Below are 27,118 nucleotides of genomic sequence, written 5' to 3'. Positions count from 1 at the left end.
CAGGCCTTATCGCCTCAGTCCTGATTTGCTCTATGGACAGATAACGAAAAACAAACGTGTTGCTTTTTTCTGTTCTTGTTTATCAACATTTAAACACTGCCGCCATCCTTTTAAGCACCCAAATGTGGGACCTAAGGCAACCTCAGGTCCCAGATTTGCTTAAACTCCCAATTGCCTTTTCATCTAAAGAATTGGAACACGATTCTGATTAGATCACAACTCTTGAGTTTGGAAGGAAGAGTCAGTGTCATTTTGTCACAATGCATGGTGATGTTGTTCTCTTATCGGCCTCATTTATCTAAACTGAGTTCCCTGAAATTGGTCTATGCTGGAGTGATCTTAGTTTCCCCAGCGCATGACACACTGCCTGGAACACAGTGGGCAATTCAGAACATTCTAGAAGGGATGAGTGAGGGATCACTCACATCCATACACAAACACACACATGGTTAATCTTAAGTATTCTCCAGTGAGGTCACCAAAAAAGCACCAGTAACGTGTCACGGTTCCCAGCCTCTGACCTCTGCTTCCCACAGCTTGGGGCTGATGATGGTGGCTGAGCGCTTCCTGTCTTCACATTCATTCAGGACAAAAATAAATCCCTGCTACGCACCAGCCCCCATGCTGGGCACAGGCATTGTGGCAGGAAGACAGGCATGGTTCTGGCCCTCGGTGACTCTCCTGCAGTTCCTTCCAAGCCCCTTCCAATGGCAGGGCTGGTGCACAGGCTGTGCCCTCTCTGCCTGCTATGCTCCTGCCCAAGTCTCCAGCTGCCTGGCCCCTTCTCATCCTGGAAGGACACCTGCACAGAGGGAGACCTCCCCCTGGGAAGTCAGGGTCGGCCCTTTACTCTGTCTCTCAAGCGTACTATGTCTTAGCACAGTAGTGATTACTTTGTTCATCTCTCTCCTTAGGACCCATCTGTGTCTGCCCCACTGGAAGGTGACTGCAGAGAGGTGGCAGCTCCCCAGGAGCAGGGAGACCAGTGACGAGATGCAGCCATGTCCAGCCAGGAGCTGTCAGGCAAGGCTTCCTGGAACCCGCATTTCCACAACCTACTCGGGTTTCTTCCCATGTGGGAGGCTGAAGAAACCTGCCACCAACGAACTAATTATGGCTGAGCCCGAGCAGTTCTTGCCTTCCAGGAAATTTCCAAGAGAAAGGGTGTGCATCCCTCCCCCTTCCTGCTTTGACGTCTCCATAGTTAACAAAGCTGCAGTGATAGTGACCACCTGGGGCTGTGGTGTGGATCTGGGCTGAGCTGCTCTGGGCACACAGAGCCCAGAGCACACTACAGAGAGCTATGGCCGAGACAATCTTCTCTCCTCCTGGCGGGTCAGTTTCCTGGTCTGTGAAACCGGCCCTCCTCATCACTACCTCACTCCTTGCCAGGATGATTTAACACAACATCACAGATCAACAGTCTGGCTCTCGGCCAACAGGTACTCAACAAATGGCAGCTGGAAACACTGTATTTTTATATGAGAGTGTCTCTGAAGAGGTGGGATAGGAGTCCTAATTTTTTCTTAAGACAGGGTCTCACTCTGTCACCCAGGCTGGGGTGATCATAGCTCATTATAGCCTCAGTATCCTGGACTCATGCAATCCTCTCACCTCAGCCTCCCCAGTAGCTGGAACTACAGGTATGCACCATCATGCCCAACTAACTTTTTACTTTTGTAGAGACGGTCTATGTTGCTTGGGCTGGTCTCGAACTCCTGGCCGCAAATGATCCTCCCACAGTGCTGGGATTGTGGCAGGCCAGTTCTCACTAACACAGGCCTCTATAACAATTGTGTCAGCACTGACTGAGTGGTTAAGTTAAATATTAAAAGCTGAGAGAGCTACTGCCCTTATACAAAGGCTGGAATGTAACAAAAGCCCACCCCTAGTTGTGCCCAGGCCTCTCCTAGGCCTTGAAGCATGACAAGATAACGAAGGATTAAACAAGTTTTATTGGGGATGTGAAGAAACTCCCCAGGCCTCCACAAACAAGTTTACTGGGGGTCTGAAGGGACTCCCCAAACCTCCATGATTTAGCAGGAGAGAAGATAAGGGTAATCACACCCACACCTGGACCCATTTAGATTAAGTAAATTTACTGAAGCTCTAGAGGAAGGTCTTCAGGACTCAGACCTTAGTCATAGACTAGAAGAAGCTGATCACTTAGGTCTCTAGAGGAATGCACACTTACACGTGGACACGTAGCTTAGAAGGTGTGTAAGCTCTGGGAAACTTTCTAATTTTGAGTTGGTCTGCAGATAATTTCTAAGCCTTCTCCCTGTACCTCGTTACAGAAAAAAAAAAAAAAAAATTCTTCTCTTCCCAGTTCATCTGCATCTTGTTATTGGGCCATAAGAACAAGCAGCGCAACCCTCGGTTTGGTCCAGGAACAGGATTACAGGCATAAGCCACCGCGTCCAGCCTGGAGCCCTAAATTTTTAAACAGCCCTGACTACCGTCCTGGTTCTACCTGTGAGTTGCTCACTCTTCCCCACCAACAGAGGATGGGAATGAAGCTGCCGGGTTCTGCCCTCCCAAGTCATGCCTCCCTCCGTGCTGAGTTTGTATCCAAGTCACGTTCCCGACTCTGACCGGAGGCAGAAAGCCAACACTCTCTACCTGCTGGTTCCCATCCGGCAAATGATGCATCAGCAAGAAGGCAAAATACCCAGAGAAAATTTTGGGTCACGATGCCAAAGGGGCCTCTGGGTAGAAAAACCAGCCTGATCAAGGCCGCTGCTGTTTATGGTTCAACAAAGGCCTGCTGGCTGTAAAATCTAGCAAGAACATGCAGGCTCCCAGGTGTGCATGAGCTAGGAGCAAGATGTGAATTTCAATCCTGGCTCTGCCACCCTCTCTGGAAGAAGCTCATTCTCTTGCAGCCGTGGGGGCTCACATGTGAAATGGGCCAAGGATGTCTCAGTCACAGCACTGCTGACAGCAAAGAACACCAAGAGCCAGCGTGGGGCCGAACACAAGGTCAGTCCTCCATCGGTGGCGTGATGGTGGCATGACAACCACCGCCTCAGCCAAGGCTGTTATTACCACTCCCATCCAAACTAAGCGTGTTTCCCCCAGGCCGGTAGAAATGGCAGGTGCTGATACCTTTCAGCTCTCAGTCGGGTCCTGGGCTGAATGCTTTACGTGCATTATCTCATTTCAACCCCCCCACCCCGGCACGGGGGGTCATTAGCATCACCATTTTGCAGATGAAGACACTGAGGCTTGGAGAGGTTAGGGAACATATCCAGGGTCACCCAGTTAACAATGTTCATTTAATTCATTTTACACTCATTTCACAGCTTGTGTCTGCTGGCCACTAGGCACAAGACGGTGCATAAGATACACTTAGTCCCTGTGAAGCTGATGTCAGGTGTTAATTAAATGCACAATGAATTGCTCACAGGGTGAGGAAGTGAGAGTGTTAGGTGGCAGGACAAGAAATCTAAGCCATGTTATTTGTTCTTTGTGGCTTTACAAGCAGCACGTTCCCATCCTTGAGGCCACCGTGGCTCTAAAGGCACAGGAAGGGCCACCAGGTACTCAAGTCACCCTAGGACGTGGGGCCCAGCTGTCCAAACTCCCAGCATCTCTCAATGAGTCATTAAGCCCCACTGTAAGGACAGCTTATTTGTGAGGGCTTCACGGAAGAGCCAAGACAGAGAAGGACACAGAGAAGCCAGGGGGAAGACGAGGGGAGCCACCTGTTCAGACTGAGTCCTGCGCATCTGGGGCCTGCAAAGGTCCCTGCACCCAAGTGTGTCTCTGGAGGGAGTGACAGCCAGCAGCCAAGCCTTCACAGGCCCATGCATGGGCACTGGAGCAGCTGCCCCATGGATTGTTAACCTAAAGACAGTCCGCCACTCCTTTCTCCAAGGTCCTGGGTGCCTGTACAATAGGAAGGTGGAAAGAGAAAACTTCTGGGAGAAACACTGTAACCAAATTTCCTCTCACCTGGGCAGGTAGGAGGCAAACTGGAAAAGAACAATTCAAGTTACATTCCATTTAATAAAGGAATCACTGAATGTGAGGTTTCTAGCCCTCTGTGATGGGCTCCTGCCCTAGCCACCACTGTATGATCAATTTTGAATCCAATAACCAGAATGAGACTGAAAACCTGTCTCTACTCAACCCCCTCCATAGCTTCCCAAAGGCCTCAGAAGATTTCACTTTCCACCACCTTCAAGGATCACTGTGCATCAACCTGGAGCTCATCGTTCCATCCCTGGGAGGGCTGCAGAAAGAGCCAGGAGGGAAGAGGATGCAGAGAAGCCAGGGGCAGGAAGGAGGGATGGGAGAGAAGGAAGTGTGCCTGCCCTAACCAAGCCCAGTGAGCGGGACCTTAAGATGTGGAACGGGGCAGGGGGAGCATAACAAAGACCTTGGGGGGCACAGAAGGAGTGGGAGGGAGGCCCCTGAGGTGAGAGAGAGCAAGATCCCAATTTGGGTAAGAAGAGGACTTTTTTTTTTGTTTTTTGAAACGGAGTTTCGCTCTGTCTCCCAGGCTGGAGTGCAGTGGCACAATCTCGGCTCACTGCGACCTCCGCCTCCTGGGTTCAAGCAATTCTCTTGCCTCAGCCTCCAGAGTAGCAGGGATTACAGGTGCCTGCCACCACGCCCAGCTGATTTTTGTATTTTTAATAGAGACGGGGTTTCCCCATGTTGGCCACGATGATCTCAATCTCTTGACCTCGTGATCCACCCACCCTGGCCTCCCAGAAGAGGCCTTTTGAATCTGATGCTAGTTTAGACAAGTCAGCCCTGTCCCTGTGGAACCTATCCCAAATTCTTCCCGCCCCACTGGCTACAGCCAGTCCCTCCAATCTGCCAAGCTCTCCTGCTTCTGGCCTTCACCTTTGCTGTCTCTCTGCCTGGGATGCTCCCCTCCTAGATCTTTGTACTTCAAGCAACATCTCCCTTCCCCAACCAGCAGTCGCCCAATCACATCACCCCGTGTCTTCTTCGGAGCACTCAGCTGTATCTGAGAACAGCCTGGCTACACAGTTGTGTATCTGTTGAGTGTCTATCTCACTCACTAGAAAGGATCTTCCATGGGAGCAGAGGCCTGATGCAGTTCACCCCATTACATCTCCAGCCCCTGACCCAGAAGAGATGCCTCCTGATTTAATAACAATATTGACAGTCCTATAGAGCAGGGTGTGACAAACTCTCTACCATGAGTCAAATCCAGCCCATCATCCATTTTTGTAAATAAGTTTTATTGGAACTGTATTAGTCTGTTAGGGCTGTGGTAACAAAATACCACAGACGGTTGTTCAAACATCAGAAATCTACTTCCCACAGTTGTAGACGTGCAAAGTCCAAGATCAAGGTGCCAGCAGGGTTGGTTTCTCCTGAGGCCACTCCACGGCTTGCAGATGACCATCTTTTTTGTCGTGTCTTTACACAGTCTCATCTCTGCACGCACACAGGCCCCACCCTAATGACATTTTATCTTAATTACCTCCTTAATGGCCCTATCTCCATATACATTCACACTGGGGGTTAGGGATTCAATATGTAGATGATGGGGGCAACACAATTCCATCCACATAACAAATGAGCATTGCTGTGTTCTGTTTACATAGCATCTCTGGCTGCTTTCCTGGAACGACAGCCAAGTTGAGTGCTGGAAGCAGAGGCGTTAGATCCACAAGGTGTAAAGAATTTACTCTCTGGCCACCCTTTATGGAAGAAAAATACTCATCCCTGGTCCGGAGCAAGGCCCCTGCTGTTTGACATATCACAACAACAATAATTTTCCGCATCACTCTCAACTGGGAGGCCCCACTGAAGCCCGGTCCAATGCACCTGGCCACTCTTCTTCTGCTTCACAGTCACCAGGGGTTCTATCATTCCCCTGAGACAAAAGGAGACAGTGAGGCCTCCCATGATTCCAGAGGATGAAACCAGAGATTAAAAGGTACAAGCCCATGAAGTCATAATCAAGATATGTGCAGAAAATTAGGGAACAGAATTGCCTGTCAAATGCCAGCCCCAGAGCAATTTTGTGGAACTTGTGGTTTGCTAATACCACATCCATTAATAATTCAGAAACCACTCAAGGATTATTGAGAAGACGAGAATTTGGTGCCACAGGCCTCCCGGTAGGAGACAGAATGACATCGTGTGTGTCATGTTTTAGCCACCAAAATCTATCAAGGGCAAGGACATGATGGCTTTTATTCTTCCTGCTGCTTCTTTCTGCTCAACCACAGTTTCAATCAGAACCAATTCAATTGAACACTGCAACTGCTGACTATCCCCCAACATTCTTTTTGATTTTGTGTTATAAAATCCACCAAGTTGTAGAATCAAAGAACCTCAGTTGCAAAAGCTCACAGGAAAGAAGATGCTGAAGAAACAGCTTTAAGTTTTTAAAATAAAGACTTAAGTGGTATATCTTGCATATCAGGATCCATTCCAGCCTATTCATAAACATTAACTCATTTAGTCCTCACAACAAACCACTATTAAGACCTTCATGTTACAGATGAGTAAAATGAGACAGAGAAAGGCTAGGGAACTTGGCTGAGGCCACACGGCTAGGAAGTCACAGAGCCAAGAGTCCAGCCTGAGCTGTCTGGCTCCAGAATCCACTTGCAACCACCACTCTGTGCTGCTTCTCTTTCAGGTATAAACTATGTGCATACGTTACATCTGCAGACCATTCATCCAACAGGTACTTCTACAATTAACAAGCTGGGTACAGTGGCTCATGCCTGTAATGCCAGTACTTTGGGAGGCCAAGGCAGGAGAATCATTTGAGACCAGGAGTTTGGGACCAGCCTGGGCAACACAGAAAGACCCCAGCTGTACAAAGGTTAATAAAAAAATAAAAAAATAGCCAGGCCTGCTGGTGGCATGCACCTGTGACCTCCCAGCTACTCAGGAGGCTGAGGTGGGAGGATCACCTGAGCCCAACAGTTGGAGGCTGCAGTGAGCTGTGAGTGCACCACTGTGCTCCAGGCTGAGCAAGAGAGTGAGACCTTGACTCTATAAATAATTAAAAATAAACATAAGCAAAAGAATGATTAGCTTAGAAACCAAACAACTGGACTTGAGTCCTAAGCCCTCCACTTAACAGCCAGATGGTTGTTTTTGAGCCTCAGTCTCATTTGCTGTAAAGCAAGGATCATAAATACCCTCTATGTTATAGGAAGCCATTGTCATAGGATTCACCTGGATTGGCTCTCATTTACTGATCATCTGTCACATACAGAATCACTGACTCAACTGATACCAATGGGGCAATTAAGACTCCATACCCGGCATGGGGTGAGGTGTGGGGGATGCAACAATGAGCAGAACTGAGACTTCCCTGCCCTCATGGGGCCCTGAGTCAGCTGCTATAACACACGTGAAACAAACGCTGACAAGAAGAACCACCGAATTCAGAGCTGGGACGATGCTGCAAGGGATGGATGGAATTCCACAAGAGGGCTGACGGAGACTGCCCCAGTTCATACTGGCAGGTCATGGAAGGGCACTTCTCATCTGGCAGGAACTTATCAAGCCATGGTGGCAGGGACTTTCCCGGAAGAGAGAAGGGCAGGTATAAAGGCCCTGGGGTGATCCTGTAGTTAGGCAACCCCATTTTACCCCTTCTACAACTCAGGGTGTAGGCATAATTATCCTTACTTCACAGACACATCAATCAAGCTTCTCAGAGGTTTAAAAAAACCCAGGCCAGGCGCAGTGGCTCACGCCTGTAATCCCAGCACTTCGGGAGGCCAAGGCAGGTGGATCATCTAAGGTTGGGAGTTCAAGACCAGCCTGGCCAACATGGTGAAACCCCGTCTCTACTAAAAATACAAAAATTAGCCGGGCATGGTGGTGGGCGCCTATAGTCCCAGCTACTCAGGAGGCTGAGGCAGGAGAATCACTTGACCCCAGGAGGCGGAGGTTGTAGTAAGCCGAGATCGCCCCACTCACTCCACCCTGGGTGACAGAGTGATACTCCGTCTAAAACAAAAAAACAAAAAACAAAAAGTCTCCCCAGGGTCCGAAGCTCCTTTATGACAATGCTAGACCTGAAAAGCCAGATCCCCCTGACTCGGAAGGCCGTCCCACCTCCGGCAAGCCACACAGCCTTCTGTGAAAGGGCTTTTAAAGCAGTCTCAGGATGAGGTAGAACTGGTTGTCTTAGAATGGTCACAGGAATGTCTGAGTGTGAACTTAGTAAAACATCCTCTATCTCCATTGCCTAACAGTAAATAATACATCACGAATATCAGTTTCTCCCTTACCATGGAAGTTATTTGGCCTATAAATTGTTTAAGCAATAGGACCACTTGGAAGCTCTCCCCCTCTGTCCCAAAGCCAAGCAGAAACATCTGACACTCAGCAAAGAAGGTTCTTGAGGAGGGGGAGATGAAGTACGAGATCTTAAGCTCCCAAGAAATGTGAGACCCCCTGGCCTCCCCTGCCCTCACGCCTCACCTCTGCTTCTGGCTCGTGGAGCTTATTTCCGGGTAAAACCTGCCTCGATGGGACACTTCATTTTCATCTACATTTACAAGGAAAGCTCTTCCTGCAGACGAACAGGGTTTTCTCAAAAACAGACCCTCACTCTCACCAATGGCCCAGAGTTAAGGTAAAGTCTCTACAGTCCAGTTGCCAGTTTTTCAACTCAACCTCTGCTAAGTGTCTATTACACCCAGGCTCTGGCTGAGCGCTGGAAATTCAGAGAGGAGCAAGCCCTGACTAAACGACAGCGCAGCAAGTGCTGTGCTAGATGGAAGTGCAGGGGGCTGGGATGGGGACATTCATTCATTCATCAAATACGGATCAAGCACTGCAGCTGCTAAATAGCCCCCAATATCCTTTTTGCCTTTGAGTTATAAAACTCACCAAGTTGTAGCTGGACACAGGGCTGCAAGATAAAGACTACATTTCCCAGCTTCCCTTGCAGCTCAGAGCAGCCACCTGAGTAGCTAAACTCTGCCCAGCAGGATGTGGAAATTAGTGATGTGAGCAACTTCTGGATCACACACCCTTCCCACAGGCCAGTGGAGTAACAAAGCAGAAGAAACCTGGGCCCCGGTTCCTCATGGAAAAGAGCTGCCTACCCACCCCACATCTACCACTTCATACTTTTATGCAAAGAGAGAAATAACTCTATCTTGTTTAACCCAATGATAAGCTATGTTGAGTTAAACCAACACTCTCACTAAAACAAGCCCCAGTTTTGCGGCTGCCATCCTGCTCCAGGTGCCATAGATACAGCAGAGATGTACAGAGATGGCCAAGCTCTCTGCCTCCAGCAGCTCACACTGGAATTGGCGACAGACAACATACAAAGATACAAGTAACTCAGACTGTGTTTTTCCGAAGGAAATAAGCCGGGTGAAGGGTTGGAGATGAATCTAGGCATGGCCAGCCACGCCATCTCAAGGAAGGGAGGGCTCAGACCTAAAGGCAGACGGGCCATCGGCCTTGGGAAGAGCATTTTAGGCAGAGGGAGCTGCAAGCTCAACCGCCCTGCATCTCCTGGAGGAAATGGGAGGCGGCCAGCATGGTGCAGTCCAGCCAGCAGAGGAAGCCAGGAGCCAGGAAAGGAGGATGGAGGAGGGTGTGAGCCCTGCCTGGGAGGTCCCTGTGGGCTGCCCAGAGAAACTAACACCTGGACAGGGGTGCAAATAATGTCATGGGGTGAGAGGCTGTGTTTGGAGCAAGGGCTTCAATTCCTGTCCCCTTTGTAATGGAACCTGGTAGGAAAGATCTCTACTCAATCCAGCAAGCTCTGGGAGAGAGGCACTGAAAGGTTAGAAAGAAGTTTCTTTACCTAGGGTAGGGGGCGGGGGGTTCAGAAAACAACTCCCTGAAGTTCCCAACAGGGTTTCAAATGAAGAGCTTAATTTTTTAGCAATGCAGCTCTGCCCTATAGAGTTGATTAGGAAGGACCAGCCCTCACTTATAACTTTCTTTTTACAAGAAACCTTATTCACTGTCTTTTTATTATAATTTATAACTAGGTTATGGTCCTCCCAGGAAAGCCCCATCTCATCACTTAACTCCTTCCCTTCTCCCACAGCTGTTATTTAGGAAAGAACAAACCTCCCCTGTGGGGGATGTGCTACTTCTTCGTTATTTTGCCCTGAATTGATGGATTTTGAGACTTTTTTCCTGCAGCAGGGCACTGCTCCTATGTGCCAGGATGCCCTGGGCAGTTCCCACCTTGCCTTTATTTTTTTTTAAGCTTCACTGAGGTTTAACCAGCAGACAGCAGAGTGCACATATTTAAAGAATACCTTCTGACAAGTTTTGACATATGTTTACGTTTGTGAAACCCCCATCACAAGACACAGAACATGTCCACCACCCCCAAAGTTTCCTTCAGACTCCTGGTAATGCCACCCTCCCATCCCATCACCAGACGCCAGTGATCTGCTTTCTGTCCCTATAGATTAGCTTGCATTTTCCAGAGTTTTCTATAAATGGAAACATACAGCATATGCTCCTTATGGTCTTTTTTTTTTTTCACTTGGCACAGTTATTTTGAGATTCATCCATGCTGTTACGCGTGCCAATGGTTCATTCCTCCTTGACACAACTTGTGTATCTTTTCACTGCCAATGGCCATTTGGCCCTTTCTAGTTGTTGGCTAACACAAAGTTGCTCTGAACATTTGTGCACAAGTCCTTGTGTGAACGTGTATTTCCTTTTCTCTAGGATAAAAACCTAGGAGGGGAATGAGAACCTTGCCTTTGAAGCTGGAGTATTATCTCATTGTTACATCCTTTTTTCAGGGTCAAGTAGCATTTCGGTGAGTCTCTCCTAATGCAATGCATGTATGATCTCTGACATGAGAGAACTTTAGCTGGTGCAGCGGTAAACACCGTATGTCAACTATGCAGTGTGTATGTATGTGCATGCATGTGTGTGCAGGTGTGTGTGCACGTGCATGTGTGCATGTGTGTGCGTGTGTGTGTGTGCACATGTGTATGTATGTGCATGCATGCATGTGTGTGTACATATATGTGTGCACACATCCATGTGTGCAAGCGTGCGGGCACACGTGTGTGTTTATCTTGGTGATCCTGCTTCTGATTGAACTCTGCTGCATATTTAGCTCAAGAAGTATCAAGACAAAATACAAACTCGCACCAAGCTGGAACTTCAGCTGCAGAGTTGAGGGGATACACACAGACTTCAGACCAAGGGTAGGGGATGGTCAAAGGCACTGCATGACACCTACGCAGGTGCCTTCAACTCCACTGCCCTTTCTAAAGGAAACCCTTCCAATTCCTCCAAACCACTCAATACCTGCAGCCAGATACTAACTGGCGGGAGCGATTTAACAGTGTTGAACACATTCACTTCAAGTAACGAGTGAGAACCCACCTCCCTCTGAGAATCACTGTGGGCACCCATTCCTTCACCACATGCTCAGAAAAGACCTACTATGTGACAGGTGCCACAGTGGGCTCTGGAACACCATGGTGAACAAGTCAGTCTCTGCCCTCGAAGAGTGGACAAGCTAATGGAGAAGCCAGACAGGACACAAATAAATGTCTCTGCTGGGTGCTACCAAGAAAAATGAGACAGAGGGGCCAAGAGAGCGACAGATGGGAGGGGACAGGTTACTTGTGGGGGGATCAGGGAAGAAGGGCTTCCAGAGGGATAAATAACTGAGCAGAGACCATGCACTGCTTTCAGCAGTGAGCCCTCGCAGGTTTTAGGCTACTGTTGCATTGGGAGGCTAGATAGGTAGCCCCTATCTGTGCATCTCCCCAACTTGAGCACCAAAAAGGCAAAATGAGGGATGGGCTAACACAGCGTTCTGTCCACACCAAAGGCTGTTTGTCCTGAACCCAACTCAAACAGACCCTGATTGCAGAGGAAGCCCACCTCTTCTCTCCCATCTCTTGCTGTATATAGAAATCACAGCAGGGTTGCAGAACCCCCAAATAACTCCGAAACACACTTGGTGGGTAATCTGAGAGCAGTTTCTGTCGATGCTAATGGCCCAAAGAGAGACAACCTCTCCATTGCCTCTCTCAAAGTGAGGCTTCCTTTGTAACAGTCTCTGCCATAACCATTTATGTTTGTCCCATTAGCCCCAGCTGGTTGTGACCTGCATTTCCCCGACTCATTCTCTCCTTCCTACATGCAACAGGCTTAAGAGTCTTCTAGCACTTTTCGATATAACGGACAGCTTACATAATCACACTTGCAGCCACTGGGACTTGCAGGCAGGCGTTCTTGTTTCTTTTGCTCATTAGATAAATAAATCCTTACATGTTGTCAAGACTGTCCAGCTGAGAAACTGATGGACTCGTGTTTAATTTGTACCCATCTAGAAATACCATTTATGTGTAAATAGCAGGAGAAAATATTACACAGGCATTGCAAGAGTCTGCCTTATACCTTAGAAGTCGAGGATTTTTTCTGTCTTGTTTCCTGTTTATCCCTGGCACTCGAAGCCGTGACTAGCACACGGAAGGCACTCCGGAGGTATTTGCACAACAAGTTGACAAACATGAAGGAGGGATGACGATGGCACCCACCTGCCATGAGTGACCTGAGGATTAATGACAGTATCTGCAGAAGGCCCCAGAAGTGCCAGGCTACAGCAACAATCCAGCATGTGGCCGCTACTAAAAGGTTGATCCCTGCAGAAGGGATAACATGCCACCCAAAGCCTGGATGAAATCCGTAAATACTCCACACCCCATGAGGGAAACATTCACATTACTGAACAATCAGAATGATACACAGCAGAGGCTGTGGGACCCAGAAGCCACCATGAGCAGGTGATTCTGTGGAATGCCACCTGGTGGGGAGAGATGAGCAGTAGGCATAGATGTGCCTGCCTGCCGGGTGTCAGCACCACCAGCGAGGTGCCATCTCTGCTGTCGGTTGGGGAAAAACCCTCAGAGCAGAGACCATGCATCACCTTCAGCAGTGAGCCCTCGCAGGCTGTAGGCTACTGTTACACTGGGAGGCCAGAGCTGAGGTAGACCCTGTCTGTGCATCTCTCCCATATGAGCACCATGAAGGCAGAATGAGGGATGGGTTCAGTGGCTAACACAGCACTCTGTCTACACCAAACGTTCTTTGTCCTGAAGACAACTCAAACAGACCCTGATTGCAGAGGAAGCCCACCTCTTCTCTCCCATCTCTTGGTGGGCCAGGAGTTCAGAAGGTCAGAGTCATTGGGGAAGTGAACGTCACCATGAGAGGATCTCGGGGTAGCAGGACTTTGCTGACCGATGGAGGTGTGTTTTGCCATTGATGGCTACATTGGTGCCTACCAGCCAAGGCCGAGCCTAGCAAAGGCATCTAGGCCTTGACCACTGTGCAGACAGGCAGGACCTCAAGACAGATTCTCCACGCCATTCCAGGCTTCGGCAAATCCAAGACCATTCATGACCCTGCGTAGCCTCTACATTCTACTGCTGACAACTTCTCCCCTCTTCTTGGCCTAGGCATTAAGCAGGCAAATGTTTGACACCTATTAAGCTTCCCAACTCTGTCCAGACACAGAATAAAGTGGGGACAAAATTGTACCCAGACCAGCCCTGCGTGAAAGCATCCATACCCCATTCAACATTCACAAATGTGAGAATTCCACACGCCTGGCACTGTCCTCATGATGTTAGTGACATCACCTCATTTAATGACAGGAACTGCATTTCTCATTTTATACTGGAGGACACAGTTCTCTCTGTGGCCTTAACAACCGCACTCACCATCTATCCCACAACCTCCCTCGGCCAGGCACCTGCATGTAAAACCATTCATCCTCGTGATCATATGCAGATGGCATCACCATGCCATGTGAGCGAGGAGAAAATGTAGACCAAGAGTGGTTAAGAGTACACAGAATTTCAACTCAACTCTTTCGATATCAAAGCCATTCCAGTTGACAGAGCACTATTCTGAAATCCATTGCTAAAATAAAATAGCCTGTTCACAAACTGTTTAAGAAGAGGGAAACGGAGGTTCAGAGGAGAGGGGCCCAATTCAGGGAACTCCCCTCCCTTGTAAGGCCCATACGAAGCATCTACTCCGGGTCCCTCCAAAGGATGACTCTACTTCCCTCACACCCTTTCCCTGCACGAGGGGGTGCAGGCAGCCCTGAAGCTTGTGTTCCTGCGATCACCGAAGCCCTCTCTTATGGCAAACCCTTGAAGAGCAGTCACTCTACCCACCTCCCCAAAAGACAAAGATTCTGCCCAAACTAGGGGCTGGCCACCAGGGAGTTACATAGGACAGCTCGGCTGACAAGGTTGTCCTTTGCTATCGGATCCCTAGTAACTTTTCTGAAGAATTTCTAAAGTGCTGGGGAAGCAATATTGAATATTATCCCCAAAGACCATGCCGCTGCAGCAGGAGTGCTGCCATCAGCAGGGGCCTAACTCAGTGTAATCATCATTAAACTTGAAAGTTGCCTTCAATTTCCGCTGGAGGGAATGTAGTTACAAAGACAGCGAAACACGTATTCAAAGGCATTTACACGCTCAGCCCTGGCCAGGAAAGGACAAAGATTTCAAAGGCTCTGTAATACGCTAATTCTCCAGCCAAAGATTCTATTTCAACAAACTACAAAATGAATTAAATGTCTGTTTAATTCATTTTAAACAGACCTCGTTTTATACTGGAGGACATGGTTCTCTCTGTGGCCTTAACAACCTGACTCACCGTCTGTCCCACACCCTCCCTCGGCCAGGCACCTGCATGTAAAACCATTCGTCCTCATGACCATATGCAGTTGGCATCACCATGCCGTGTGAGTGAGGAGAAAATGTAGACCCACAGTGGTTAAGAGTACACAGAATTTCGATGCAACTCTTTCTATATCAAAGCCATTCCAGTTGACAGAGCACTATTCTGAAATCCATTGCTAAAATAAAATAGTCTGTTCACAAACTGTTTAAGAAGAGGGAAATGGAGGTTCAGAGGAGAGGGCCCCTCATATGATCACGAGGATGAATGGTTTTACATGCAGGTGCCTGGCTGAGGGAGGGTGTGGGACAGATGGTGAGTCAGGTTGTTAAGGCCACAGAGAGAACCGTGTCCTCCAGTATAAAACGAGGACTATTTAAAATGAATTAAACAGACATTCAATTCATTTTGCAGTTTGTTGAAATAGAATCTTTGGCTGGAGAATTGGCATATTACAGAGCCTTTTAAATCCGAACAGGTTACAGCTCGTCGGTACTCCACCCTGATGTACAGAAAAGGACAAGGGCTTTGACCAAATTCTAAGTGGAAACACAGTCTTTCCGTATTTAAAGCCCAGAGAATTATAATTAAAAATTGTAATTAGGAATGGCACCATTCAGAAGTTTTCGGAGTCTGGATACACAACGCCCAGGCATCTAGGTGCAAAATTTAAGGAGGTGGCAAAAAGCTCAGTAATCATGATAAATAATATTTCCATGCAATGTTTTGAAATATGAAAATTAATGCCAAAAAAATAAATCTATGGAGAACAAAATAGCAAAATTTTAAATCAGGCATGAGGACAGGCTCGGGACCACTGATTTTTCCTCTGGCCTATGGCTCCACACTCCTGCTCCTTCTGAAGATGGTCAAGTGTGCCCAGAAAAGTGAAGGGACCTGCCAGTGTCACAGTCACTGGCAGCTAAAATGCCCAGGGCTTGACGCCCTCGGCGCTGTGCTCTTTGGTCCCTGTCACCTTGGGCAGGGATTACTGCCTTAGCCTTGCCCTGCTCCAGTCCTGATACCACTCCGTGGCCGGGGGGCATCTTCGCAACACCTGAGTCTAACCTTGTCACACCTCTACCAAGACTTGTCAGGTGGCCTCTCCTTTCTCACACTCATCAGCTATGAAAGCATGTATGAACTGCTCATATGAGGGGCTCAAAAGACCTATATATACACAGACTGCATGCACAGACTCGAAATTCTAGTTCCCACAGATTTCAAATCATTAGAAAGCCGAAATAACCAGATTTTTATAGTGTCACACTATGATAATTGATGTTCCTAATTACAGCCTTGAGGCACAGCACGCTCTTTAACTGCCTTCTAAATTATCGAAGATCAAATTATGTTCAGTTGCATTTTAGCATTAAGTGTATTTTAATTATATTCTCATTCTTGGAAAATTAGTAACATGCACAGCTGAAATAGATGATCAAGGCAGCTTTGTGAATAAAACATTCTGAATAAAGCTCAGCTTTCCAGAATGTTCTTGTAAAATCATATTCTGCCATCATGCTAGGTAAATGAGATTTTATAGTTCATATCCTCTCTTTTTAAACAAATATGGCCACTTATATAAACAAGTGAATTATGGAGTAATATTCTTAAGTGAGGAAATAAAATAGGAGGAGAAGCAAGAAAATAAGTGAAGCTGGCCAGGTGTGGTGGCTCACACCTGTAATCCCAACACTTTGGGAGGCCAAGGCAGGTGGATCACTTGAGGTCAGGCGTTCAAGACCAGCCTGGCCAACATGGTGAAACCCCATCTCTATTCAAAGACATTTACACGCTCAGCCCTGGCCAGAAAAGGACAAAGATTTCAAAGCCTCTGTAATATGCTAATTCTCCAGCCAAAGATTCTATTTCAACAAACTGCAAAATGAATTAAATGTCTGTTTTAAATCTCAACAGCAGACATGGTGGCGTGCACCTGTAGTCCCAGCTACTCAGGAGGCTAAGGCAGGAGAATCGCTTGAACCTGGGAGGCAGAGGCTGCAGTGAGCCGAGATCTCGCCATTGCACTCCAGCCTGGGAGTGCAACAACAAAAAAAAAGCCAACAGTAAGTTCCGAACCAAAAACCACATGCCACAAGGTCTCCACTTTTGCTAAAGATGAGCTCACATTTCTGTCAAGCTTCTTAGAAGTCAAGGCAAAAAAAAAAAAAAAAACAGTGATAGGATTTACAGCCTCCAAAAGATCTGACCACTTGGTCAAGGGACTCATTCCTGCTACTTAGGCCTGGGAAAAATTTCTCTCAGGTAGAAATCATTCTTATTACACACGATATGCATAGGCAACAACTGCCCTACCAATGTGTTAACAGAAAACACTATGACCATTTTCAACAGGCTGTATCCCCTAACATCCCAGGGCCAGATGTCCAAACCTCAAATGCCACTGAAAATGGGCAAGATAGGCTCAGCTGGGGGAATAGGAGGGAGAGTACAGCTAAGTACTGTGATAAACCAGAAGGTGCACGTCATTCTCAAGGATTCAGCTGTGACTCCGCCCAGCGAACCGCTGCTATGTGGAAATCATCAGCCCAATGCTTCCAGAACATCTAATTTTTTAAATTACAAAACACTTCAAGCATGCAAGAGAATAACTAATGCATATCTACATATAGGAAATGAGGAACCATAACAAGACATATACCTGTGTATCACCTTAAGGTACAGAACCTCTGGAACTTTTGAGAACCTCTCTCCAATGTTGGCCCTCTCCCATGATCACAACCCTAATTTTTATGGTTACCATGCCCTTGCCTTTCCGTACAGCTTCCCACAAGTGTGAATTCTTAACCTACCTCCTGTTCCATTCTACACTTTTCTCATATTCTTACGAATGTATTTGGCTGTAACTCGCTTTCTTCGAGCCACACAATTTTCATTAGATCCATCCAAACTGATGTGCACAGCTGAGGTTCATCCATTTTCCTTGCTGTGTTGATTTCTATGCTGTAACACACTTTTTAAAAATCAACTCTCTTATCGATGGATATCTAAGTTGTGTGGAATGTTTTGCCATCGTGAGCGATGCTGCGAACATGGCTGTGTTTCTCCTGGTGCTCGTGGGCAAGTGTTTCACTAGGGTGGGGCTAAAATTCATCTATGTTTTAATACTGGTCAAACTAATTATTTTTTTAAAAAACAAAAGCAACTATGTGGACCAACTCCATACCTCTATCGACTGCCAGTCTACAGCCTGCAACAGACGGACAGCTTCACGGTAAATTGCAAAAGAAGATTCTCTGAGCAGTAAAATGGTTCGGGCTGCATTTGTTTCTGCCTTTTATCTAGCTTACTTCAAGAACAAAAGGGTCTCACATAGCCAGATCACATGACCTTTGGGCAGGTGTTTATAAACATCATTTCTTGAAAATTATCTTTAAAACTTTTGAACGGTGACAAGCTTGGGCTTATCCTCACTAACACGAGCCCAGAAGCTCCTCAAGAGCCAAGATTGATCCTCTTAAACTAGAAGTGCTTTTAGAAAATGTGCACTGATGAGATTTCTTTTAAAATGCATTCACCCTAACAGTGTGGCCCCAAGTCACTCCACGGCGTTTTATAAAAGGTATTACCTAGCAGGAAGTTTCCAAAGTGACAGAACAGGAGAAACTATGGTCTGAATGTTTGTGTTCCCTCAAAAGCGCATTGAAATTCTAACCCCCAAGGTAATGTATTAGAAGAGCAGGGCCTTTGGGAGGCGCTTAGGTCATGAGGGCAGAGCCCTCACGAATGGGATTTATGCCCTTATAAAAAAGGCCCCAGAGACCCCTTGTCCTTCCACGATGTGAGAACATGGCAAGAACATGCCCTCTATGAACCACAAAGTGGGCCCTCACCAGACCCCACATCTGCCTTGACCTTGGCCTTCAGAACTGTGAGAAATACATTTTTGTTGTTTATAAGTTTCTCAGTTTATGGTATTTTGTTAAAATAGCCTGAACACACTAAGACAGTAGATAACACAATCAATAATGATAAACAGAAAATTACAGCGTCAGTGCAAAAAACATAGAAGTGTGCCTGCTGTAACTGTAGAAACTGACTTTTACTTTTTGGAAATCAGTTTCATAAAGTTTGACGGAACGTGGCCACAGCCATTTGCTTATATTCATCTGTTTCCACGCCGCTTTGACGGAGGTGAATAGTTACGACGTCCATCCCACCAACACATCCACCCTCTGGCCCTTTACAAAAGAGGTTTTCCCATCTCTGTCTTAGATCACTGGGTCACACACACATTCTAGATTCTGATAAAGAAAGGACCATAGGCACTGGTTCATTTCCTTCATTGTGAATTGAGACAGAACCGGATTCTAAGTAATTATCTTTCTTTTGTATATAACTGAAATTTACCTTCAGGATCAATCTTCTTTAAACATGGTACAAGGGATGAGGACCAGCAGCCGCAATGCTAGCTAAGGAGGAAAGTGATAGTGTGACTATCAAGTGTATTCGGGATGATGCCTGTAAAAGAGCTTCGACTCTGAGAAGGATTAAAATCTTTCTTTCTCTGTCCATAGGGCGAGGCAAACTGCAACTAGAGTCCTCTCAGAGAAACACCAGAATGTTAATGTCACAGTCTTTTAGTGCCTATCTCATGCAGAGTCCATCCTCCGAGCCAGGATTCAAAGGGAAGCAAGGTAACCTTGATCCCTGCCTTCCTGGAAGTTACATTCTAGGGGGGAGATGGGCCATAAAGAGCCAACAACGACGTAAACGAGAAGACTGGGGATCCTGATATTTCAATCAGGAAAATAAAACTGGGCAATACAATGGATTAGTCAGACGGAAGGCATCATTGGATCAGACTGGACTGCCAGGGAAGGCCTCACTGAGGCGGTAACACTGAATGGAGACTGGGAGGACACGAAGCCAGCCATGTGGAGATTTGGGGGAGAGGGAGTATAGGAAACACAAGACCCTGGAGGGTGGAGTGACCCTGGCCCTTCCTAGGGGCAGGCTGAGGGGGCTGGAGAGTAGAACGAGGAGTGTGGTGACAGGTGAGGCAGGAGATGTGGGCACACGCCAGAGCGTGGGTGGATTTGGAATCAGCTTGCAGAGTACGGGAAGGAGTCTACTGGTAGTACTCCCGGCAAGAGAAAATGGCAAGTTAGATTTGTGGTAGCAACACAGATAGAAAACAATGGTTGGCTTTATGAGATATTTTAGAAGGGACTGTAACTCATTGAGTGACTAGATGTAGACAGTGAGGGAAAGAGAGAAATCAAGGATGACTCAGGCTGTTTAACTTGATTAGCTAGCTGAATGGAAAGTGGTGCCATTTAGGAAGATGGAGAAAACCGCAGCCGCACAAGTCAGGAGGAAGAACAGAGTTCTGCACTGGCCTTATTCAGTGTGAGATGCCTTTAAACCAGTGGTCCTCAAAGGAGGGTATTTTTGCTTCCAAGGGCAGAGTACGGAATGTCGAGAGACATTTTTGGTGACCACAACTGGGATAGGGAGATGTCACCAGCATCTAGTAGGTAAGGCTAGTGGGGCAATGTCACTAAACACCCTGCAACATGCGGAACAGCCTCCCACAGCAAAGAGCTACGCAGTCCAAAATGTCATCAAGGCTGAGTTTGAGAAACCCTACTTTAGACAATCCACGGAGATGTCACGAAGGCCGCTGGAGCAACGTGTGCCTGGAACTCAAAGAGAAGTCAGGGTTACAAGTATGCATCTGGTTTTTCTCAACAGCTTGTTTTTCTTGTGTTGCTATTCTCTCTCATCATTCTTTTTTTAGCTGCTCTGCTGGGGAAAAGCAGTTACATAGGAATTAAAAAGGGACTGAGGTTAACAGATCTAAGTAAAAACTGTCAAAACTATTAAGTCGTTCATAAACACTAAGGCAAAACACAATGCCAAACAATGGAAGATAAAAAGACAGTAAAATATACAGAGTAAAATATACAGCTTGGAGAAACCACCAAGCTGATCACTGATGATCGATGCTATCAGAGCACTGTCTCCAAGGCATTATGGGGACAGGAAGGAAAATGTGATCAACTCTGCCTTGGTTGGAGAAAGTGGTGGAAGACAGGAGGCAAAACAGCGTTCTTTTCATTCATATTAGAGAAATGCAAATTAAAACTACATGGAGATTACGTTACTTGGCTACCAGATTAGCAAAACCTCATAAGAAACTGTATTTATCCCGGCCAGCTGCAGGGGCTCACACATGTAACCTCAGCACTTTGGGAGGCCGAGGCAGGCAGATCACCTGAGGTCAGGAGTTCAAGACCAGCCTGGCCAACATGGCGCAGCCCTGTCTCTACTAAAAATACAAAAAATTAGCCAGGCGTGGTGGCAGGCACCTGTGGTCCCAGCTACTCAGGAGGCTGAGGCAGGAGAATCGCTTGACCCAGGGAGGTGGAGGTTGCAGTGAGCCAAGATTGCGCGACTGCACTCCAGCCTGCGTGACAGAGCAAGACTCGATCTCAAAGAAAAAAAAAAGAAATTTTATTTATGCCATTCAGAGATTTCTAGTGTAAGAAAAAAGATACAAATATTAAATCAAGGTAGTTAAGTAAAAAAAAAAAAAAACATAATTCGAAATTTGAATTAGAAGTATCTATGGATCATAATATATAGTCTACTAAAAAAGAAGGGATGGGGTGGGGGAAAGGGAGGGAAGAGGCAGGTGGGGAAGAAGAAAGGGAAAGATTTTCTAGCTCTGAACACTGAAAAGGCCTAGAAACAATAGCCAACCCAGTAGCAACGAGCACTCCCCACTACCTAGATTATGCTGTATAAATACCTTTTCCCAGTCACAGAGCCAGGGCCCCCTGGAGGAACAGGTGTTTCCAGGTCTGGGGCATGAAGTACAAGAAGGGCCTAGAACACCTCAGCTTCCTTGCTTTGATGTCCAGTGTAATGGCAAAAACTACTCTTGAGGACTCAGGAATCAAACTAAACACCGTCCATGGGCTGAAGATAGGACAACTTGAATATCACAAAGAAAAATTACTGTGATGAACTGGAAAACATCAAATAGGCTTAAATACATAAATTTGTAATTTTTTTTTTTTTTGAGACGGAGTCTCACTGTGTCACCCAGGCTGGAGTACAGTAGCATGATCTCAGCTCACTGCAACCTCCGTCTCCTGGGTGCCAGCGATTCTCCTGCCTCAGCCTCCTCAGTAGCTGAGATTACAAGCATGTGCCACCATACCCAACTAACTTTTCTATTTTTAGTAGAGATAGGGTCTCGCCATGTTGGCCAGGCTGGTCTCGAACTCCTGACCTCAAGTGATTCACCCACCTTGACCTCCCAAAGGGCTGGGATTACAGGCATGAGCCACCGTGCCCGGCCCAATTTTTTTTTTTTTTAAAGACTCATTGGTCCTCTCTGGAGGAGGGAAAGGAACCAACTCATTATTATGAAAATGGATAAATAAAAGAATCAAAGCCTTGGTTCCTCTGGCTTCCTCATTGCATTATGATAAGGTTAATGTAGGTAACAACTGGTAATGCCATCAGGCACACAGGAATCACGCCACACGTGAAAGCAACTGTAACTGTTGTCACTATACCCACATCGTCACCCCTGGGCCCCTGGGGACACCCACATCTAACCTTCCTTGGCCGGTGAGAGACAGCAAGGGTCCTCCCAGCCATGGGAGGCAGCAGAGGATGCCTGGCCTATTCTAGAGAGGAAAGTAAGAGAGTATTTTCTGTCTCTCATTGGCAGGAAAATCTAAAAACACACAACATGCATATATATTTAAGGGCCAGACATTCTTCTAAATGTTAGACACATGTTAACTTATTCTTCACAGTAACACTAGGAGGTAGGAACTATTACCATTCCCATTTTACAGATGAGAAAACTGAGGCTCAGAGAGGTTAATAACTTTCTCATGATCATAGACTTGTTCATGGCAAGGAAAGGTATAATCTGCACAGGCTTGTTCAAGATTCTGCAAAGTATGAAACCTTGAAGAAGGTGATAAACATCAGCCCTGCAGAAAACCATCCAGGGGATGAGGAGTCTAAGGAAATTATCTGTGTTATCATTTTTGTCACTGTCATCATCATCATACCAGTTATTCATTGCATTATGAATTGCATTGCTCAGTTATTCACTGAGCATTGAATTGATCATTCCACATCAATTATGCCATGACTGAAGTGCTATTATTATTTCTTTTCTTTCTGAAACAGAGTCTCGCTCTGTTGCCCAGGCTGGAGTGCAGTGGCACAATCACAGCTCACTGCAACCTCCAATTCCTGGGTTCAAGCAATTCTCCTGCCTCAGCCTCCCAAGTAGCTGGGATCGCAGACGCACACCACCATGCCAAGCTATTTTTTGTATTTTTAGTAGAGACAGGCTTTTGCCATGTTGGCCAGGCTGTTCTTGAACTCTTGGCCTCAAGTGATCTGCCCACCTGGGCCTCCTAAAGTGCTGAGATTACAGGTATGAGCCACAGCGCCTGGCCCATAAGTGCTATTATTGTTCCACTTCCTGGAGGGGAAAAGTGAGGTTCAGCAAAGCTGGGAAGGTTTTGACAGTTGTTCAGTGAGACACAGGTGGAGCCAGACGTGGAAGCCAGGCAACGATATTCCGCAGCTCACGTTTCCCCCAGCTTTACTGAGGTACGAATGACAAATAAAAATGGAATATATTGGAGATGTACAGAGAAATGATCTGAAGTATGTGTACACTGTGTTATGACGAATGCAATTAAATTAACACATCCATCACCACCCACGGTTATCATTTTTTAACTCTGTGATCTTTATAACACAACAGGGGGTGCTGAGGACACCTCAGATCTCTCTTAGCAAATTTCAAGTAGGAGAGGCCAGGAGAAGGGAAGGAAGCCAGGGATGCGGAGGAGGAGAGAAGTGAACACACACACCAAGGAAAAGAGCTTTGGCTTGGGGGCAGTCATTATTTCTGTGTAGAACAACACAAAACAAACCAATAAACAAAAAAACAAAATCATAAAGACCATTTTTCCAGCCCAGATTTTGACATTAAGAAGTGGTACATCCTACTGGCATTACTTGAAAATCACCCCCAGGCTTTGGCCATGGCTGCAGGTGAGATTCAATGCCCAGAGCCTCCAGGGCCTCAGCTCACCGCACACTGCCCCGTGTGTGGTGGTGAAACCCAGACCCCAACAGGTGCCGTGGCCTCCGCCCCAGTGCAGCTGCTGGTGTGGTCTGCCCTTGTCTCCAGCCTCCGACCCCTAACCCTGTCTTCTTTCTGCAGCGGGGGGAAAAAAGTGGTATATCCTAGAGGAGTGGTTCTCAACCAGCAGGGATTTTGATCCCAGAGACATGTGGCCATGTCTGGAGACATTTGTGATTATCACAGTTGTGGGGAAGGGGGTGCCACCAGCATCTAGCGGGCAGCAGCCAGGCATGCCGTGAAACATCCTACTACACACAGGACGGCCCCCATGACAAAGGATTATGTGGTCCAAAATGTCAATAGTGTTGGGGTTGAGAACCCTGGCATAGAGCAAGTCACCTGACCTAGGTGGGCCTCGCTTTAGTCCTTTGTTAAGTGGCGATAACCATGTTTACCCTTCATTAAAGTGTTTATGAGCAGTAAATATATCTACTGCCTGGCCCACGACTGGCACTCAAAACAGCAGCTGATACTAATGGTATAACCATCCCTGTCAGCATCACCACCATCACTAAGTAGGAGAAGTACCTGCATTAGGGATTGGCACAATGTGACCTGCTGGCCCCCTGCCTGTTTTGGTAAATAAAGTTTTATTGGCACACAACCATGTTTACAAATTGTCTTGGGCTGTTTCAGTGCTCCAATGGCAGGGGACCACATGGCCCACAACACCAAAAGATTTTACCATTCATCCCTTTATATAAAAAAGTCTGCTGGCCTAGTAATGATCAAGACATGTGAAGTGCTACACCAAAAACAAATTGTTATAATTCTGATGTGTCAAAAAAAATTGTAGGAAATTTCTTTCTTCTCCCCATATATAAGGGCCATGGGCACAAACTTACAGGTGGAGAGCATTCTAATTGCTGAAAGCCAATTTTATCCACTCGATTTTATCACTTTTCATCAAAATTGACCACCACTTTGCTTTAAAATATATGCCATCACAGCAGTTCAAACCTCTAACACCAGGAAGGCGGTCATTATGATATTTACAGAGAAACTGAGATCTCTTATCTCCCTCTCCTCCCGAGCCAGAGCACAGGAAGGGGAGAATTTTCCATTAACTTTAAAAGCTTTTTACCACCGAAGGAAGAAAAATTTTTCAGGAGGACAAAAAGATAATATGTTAGCATTTAAATCTAGTTTTCTTCACAAAGGGAAAATGATTTCTACATATTACATAGTAGGAACTGGGTTGTTACCACAGAACGTATTTCATTTTGAGAAGAAGAGCTGTTTAAAAGACTCATTTTTGGAAACGTTAATCTCAGGCACCTGGAGATGAAAGCGCTGGGCGCAGAAGTTGGTCTTTGTCAAAAGACAGTTTTCAAGTTTTTATAAGACTCATCTCCCTTCTCTACCTTAAAAATGGATTAAAAAAAAAATCTACTTGAAGGGAGTGAGGAAAAAAAAAAGAACCCAATTTCAATATCCTTTGCTAAAGAAATAGTCTTTGCTCAAAGCAGGGCAGAGAGTTGCCTGTGTGACCCAGAGAAATAAGTGAATTGAAACTTTTCTAAAGTACTTGTCACTGTAAAAGAGTTGCTGAGAGCTTGCCCTGGCAAAGCTGAGTTTTCGGTACTGAAAATGGAACCTGTGAGTCACTCCAAGGAAGCCCGAGGAAACAGGGTATATTCAGCTCTCTGCTCCACCGGTTCCAGAGGTAAAATGTACCTTCGTCAACGGAAGCTGCAGAAAAAGCAGGATACTGATGGGAAAAAATTAGCCACAAAGGAAGTTGTGAGAGTTGTTTTCTCAAAAACAAAACTAAGAAAGTGGTGGGCGACTTGGCAAGAAAAAGTCCTTGGGTTCGTAGGAAGAGAAGGAATGTTCAGGGATTCTGGCAACTTCTCCTGGGAGGCTGGCTTCACTGCCCCATGGTGGGGTGTGCGTATCCTTAAAGGGAACCGGTGACCCCACTGCCTGTCATCCTAGGAAAGTCAACCCTGGGACGAGTAGAAGTGGAGAAGCAAGGACATGGGAAGGGATATGGTTTAGGTGTGCCCCGGCCCAAATCTCATCTTGACTTGTAGCTCCCATAATTCCCATGTGTTGTGGGAAGAACCAGTGGGGGCATAATTGAATCACTGGGGCAGTTTCCCCCATACTGTTCTTGTGGTAGAGAATAAGTCTCACGAGATCTGTTGGTTTTATAGGGAGAAATCCCTTTCACTTGGTTCTCATTCTCTTTGCCTGACGCCATGTAAGACGTGTCTTTCACCTTCTGCCATGATTGTGAGGCCTCCCCAGCCACGTAAAACTGTGACTCCATTAAGCCTTTTTTTTTTTAAATAAATTACCCAGTCTCAGATATGTCTTTATCAGCAGCGTGAAAACAGGCTAATACAGGAAGGGACAGTCATCTCTTCCCGGGAGCTCCAGCTGTGTTAGGCCTGAACACAAAGGCCCAGAGAGGTCCAGGGCAGCTCTAGTTCTCAGCCAAGCGACAGACAGCCAGTAGGGAGGCAAGGAGCCAGCCTGGGGACATAGGCAGGTCTGAGCTGTTACCGAAAGGACCTAAACCTACCCAGAGAGGAACTGTGCTCCCCGCTGAGCATAGGCAAAGGGAAGGGAGGCGGGACCAGCTAACAGGGAACCGTGATGGCAGCAGCATGAGCCCACAGCCACCCAGAATGCTACAGACAGACAGCAGAGGGAGGCGGGTGACTATGGACTTCCCAGGCCTGGGAGTAGACAGGGTGAGTCTTTAGAAACCAAGAAGACTCATTCTCCCTGAGTAAGCATGCCGGGCCATTCTCAGCCCATCGGAGGGAGGAATGAGAGAAGATGTCCAGTGACCCTGTGCATGACAGGGCTGAGGGCTGTTCCACTGAAAGTGACATTGTCTGTCCCCAAAACAGGCAAATGAGACAAGAAGGATCCCCATCACAGCAGGCACCTCACCCAAGAGATGAGGGGTGACAGGAGCCATGCATACAACTCCCTACTTGATCTATAAATGCTACACATTGGAAATGATGATTCCCAGGCCATAGACGCAGACATCTGAGGCTCACAGAGGTCAGGTGACGGGGCCCAGGCATGCGCCTAGAGCTAGGATTTCGATTCTCACATTCTGACCAGCAGTGGGGACTGACCGTCATCTCCTGGTGTTTGGATTCAAAGTTCTCCTCCCCGGAGAGTGGCTGTGAGCTTCAGGTCTGGAATCTGAGCACCTACATGACCCTGACCATCAGTAAGCACACCACACCTCAGTTTCCTCCTCTGTATAGCGAGGATGAGAGTAATACCGCCACACAGAGTAGCTATAAGGATCAC

The 27,118-nt window shown here is 46.8% G+C and overlaps 1 protein-coding gene and 1 non-coding gene across 12 annotated transcripts in view; one reads left to right on the top strand and one right to left on the bottom strand.

Annotated features, from left to right (window-relative positions):
* Positions 1–27,118, bottom strand: part of SNX29 (sorting nexin 29) — a 592,115-nt gene that overhangs the window by 252,806 nt on the left and 312,191 nt on the right. The gene's annotated exons all lie outside the window — the stretch shown is intronic.
* LOC112205972 (small nucleolar RNA ACA64) lies at positions 23,702–23,828 on the top strand. Its single transcript, XR_002940103.1, has one exon. It is a non-coding gene; the product is annotated as a small nucleolar RNA ACA64 (small nucleolar RNA).

This window comes from Pan troglodytes, chromosome 18 (assembly GCF_028858775.2).
Source record: "Pan troglodytes isolate AG18354 chromosome 18, NHGRI_mPanTro3-v2.0_pri, whole genome shotgun sequence".
NCBI classification, from domain to species: Eukaryota; Metazoa; Chordata; class Mammalia; order Primates; family Hominidae; genus Pan; species Pan troglodytes.
The sequence above is the reverse complement of the archived record's forward strand: the minus strand, read 5'-3'. Positions and strand labels throughout refer to the sequence as shown.